The 2,992-nt window shown below is 35.6% G+C and overlaps 1 non-coding gene across 1 annotated transcript; it reads left to right on the top strand.

Moving 5' to 3' along the window:
* The first annotated feature begins 389 nt into the window (after window positions 1-389).
* Window positions 390-497, top strand: LOC112713472 (small nucleolar RNA R71). The gene has a single exon (XR_003158444.1). It is a non-coding gene; the product is annotated as a small nucleolar RNA R71 (small nucleolar RNA).
* The last annotated feature ends 2,495 nt before the right edge of the window (window positions 498-2,992 follow it).

Below are 2,992 nucleotides of genomic sequence, written 5' to 3'. Positions count from 1 at the left end.
CCCATGTAATTCACCTCTTTCATTGATGGGTTCTCAGGATCATAAGCTTCTTCTTCTGATAAAGCGTCCTTAGTACTGCCTGGTGCAGCTTGGATTCCAGACAGCCTTTGAGAAATCATATTGACTTGCTGAGTCAATATTTTGTTCTGAGCCAATATGACATTCAGAGTATCAATTTCAAGAACTCCTTTCTTTTGATTCGTCCCATTGTTCATAGGATTCCTTTCAGAAGTGTACATGAATTGGTTATTTGCAACCATTTCAATGAGTTCTTGAGCTTCTGCAGGCATCTTCTTCAGATGAAGAGATCCTCCAGCAGAGCTGTCCAATGACATCTTGGACAGTTCAAACAGACCATCATAGAAGATACCTATGATGCTCCATTCAGAAAGCATGTCAGAAGGACACTTTCTGATCAATTGTTTGTATCTTTCCCAAGCTTCATAGAGGGATTCACCTTCCTTCTGTCTGAAGGTTTGGACTTTCACTCTAAGCTTACTCAATTTTTGAGGTGGAAAGAACTTTGCCAAGAAGGCATTGACTAGCTTTTCCCAAGAGTTCAGGCTTTCTTTGGGTTGTGAGTCCAACCATATCCTAGCTCTGTCTCTTACAGCAAAATGGAATAGCATAAGTCTGTAGACCTCAGGGTCAACTCCATTGGTCTCGACAGTGTCACAGATTTGCAAGAATTCAGCTAAAAACTAATGAGGATCTTCCAATGGAAGTCCATGAAACTCGCAATTCTATTGCATTTGAGAAACTAATTGAGGCTTAAGCTTAAAGTTGTTTGCTCCAATGGCAGGGATAGAGATGCTTCTCCCATAGAAGTTGGGAGTAGGTGCAGTAAAGTCACTAAGCACCTTTCTTGCATTGTTGGCATTGTTGTTGTTTTCGGCTGCCATGTCTTCTTCTTGTTTGAAGATTTCTGTTAGGTCCTCTATAGAGAGTAGTGCTTTAGCTTCTTTTAGCTTTCGCTTCAAGGTCCTTTCAGGTTTAGGGTCAGCCTCAACAAGAATGCTTTTGTCTTTGCTCCTGCTCATATAAAAGAGAAGAGAACAAGAAAATATAGAATCCTCTATGTCACAGTATAGAGATTCCTTGAGATGTCAGAGGAAAAGAAGAATAGAAGGAGGAGGTAGAGGAAGAAGAGGGGAAGAATTTTTTTTGAAATTAAAGTAAAAGATTTTAAAATAATTAAAAAATTTGAAAATTTGATTGATGATTTTCGAAAATTAAAGTTGGGAAAGAAATAAAGTGTTTTTGAAAAAGATTTTGAAATTAGAAATCAAAAAGATATAATTTGAAAACTATTTTGAAAAAGATGTGACTGAGAAGATATGATTGAAAAGTTATGGTTTTAAAAAGATATGATTGAAAAGATATGATTGAAAAATAATTTAAAAAGATTTGATTTTTAAAATTAATGACTTGGCTAATAAGAAATTGAAAAGATATGATTCAGACATTAAACCTTTCTCAACAGAAAAGGCAACATACTTGAAATGTTGAATCAAATCATTAATTGTTAGCAAGTATTTTTGAAAAAGGAAAGAAATTGAGTTTGAAAATATATGATTGAAAAAATATGATTTGAAAAAGATTTGATTTCGAAAAATTATGAAAACTTGAAAAAAATTTTGCATTAAAAACAAAATCTTCCCTCTTGTGCCATCCTGGCATTAAACGCCCAGAATGGTATCCATTCTGGCGTTTAACGCCCAAAATGCTACCCTTTTGGGCGTTAAACGCCCAGCCAGGTATCCTGGCTGGCGTTTAAACGCCAGTTTTCCTTCTTCACTGGGTGTTTTGAACGCCCAGCTTTTTCTGTGTAGTTCTTCTGCTGAATGTTCTGAATCTTCAATTCTCTGTATTATTGACTAGAAAAGACACACTTTTGAAAAAATTTTTTGGGTTTTTAATGATGAGGAATAATCAAAATGCAACTAAAATCAAATAAACAATGCATGCAAGACACCAAACCTAGAATTTTGTATACTACTGACACTAACAAATTGAGAATGCATATGAGAAACAACAAAACACACAAAACAAGGGAATTTAAAGATCAGAGCAAGTAAATCATCAAGAACAACTTGAAGATCAATGAAGACACATGAATGAATTCGAAAAATGCAAGAAGAACAGAAACATGCAATTGACACCAAACTTAAAATGAGACACTAGACTCAAACAAGAGACATAAAATTATTTTTGGTTTTTATGACTTTGTAATTTTTTTGGATTTTTTCGAAAATTATATGGAAATGAAAATAAAGAGATTCAAAATTTTGAATGAGAATTCCGGGAATGATGCAATGTTAGTCTAAAGCTTCAATCTAAAAAGATTAGACATGGCTAGCCAAGCTTCAGCAAGACATTACATTCAAGAGCTAAATTGATGAGAATCAATCAGCTTTGGTGATGATAAAAACATCACCTTGAAACTCTAGAATTCATTCTTAAAAATTATGAAGAAAAATACCTAATCTAAGCAACAAGATGAACCGTCAGTTGTCCAAACTCAAACAATCCCCGGCAACGGCGCCAAAAACTTGGTGCACGAAATTGTGATCATCAATGGCGCCATCAACATGGTACGCTCAATTGCAATCTCAACTCTTTATCACAACTTTGCACAACTAACCAGCAAGTGCACTGGGTCATCCAAGTAATAAACCTTACGCGAGTAAGGGTCGATCCCACGGAGATTGTTGGTATGAAGCAAGCTATGGTCATCTTGTAAATCTCAGTCAGGCGGATTCAAATGGTTATGGAGGATTAATGATTAAAAGATAAATAAAACATAAAGTAAAGATAGAGACACTTATGTAATTCATTGGTGAGAATTTCAGATAAGCGTATGGAGATGCTTTGTCCCTTTCATCTCTCTGCTTTCCTACTGTCTTCATCCAATCCTTCTTACTCCTTTCCATGGCAAACTGTATGTTGGGCATCACCGTTGTCAATGGCTACAGTCCCGTCCTCTCAGTGA

Source organism: Arachis hypogaea, chromosome 9 (assembly GCF_003086295.3).
Source record: "Arachis hypogaea cultivar Tifrunner chromosome 9, arahy.Tifrunner.gnm2.J5K5, whole genome shotgun sequence".
NCBI classification, from domain to species: domain Eukaryota; kingdom Viridiplantae; phylum Streptophyta; class Magnoliopsida; order Fabales; family Fabaceae; genus Arachis; species Arachis hypogaea.
This window is presented reverse-complemented; position numbering and strand designations above follow the sequence as displayed.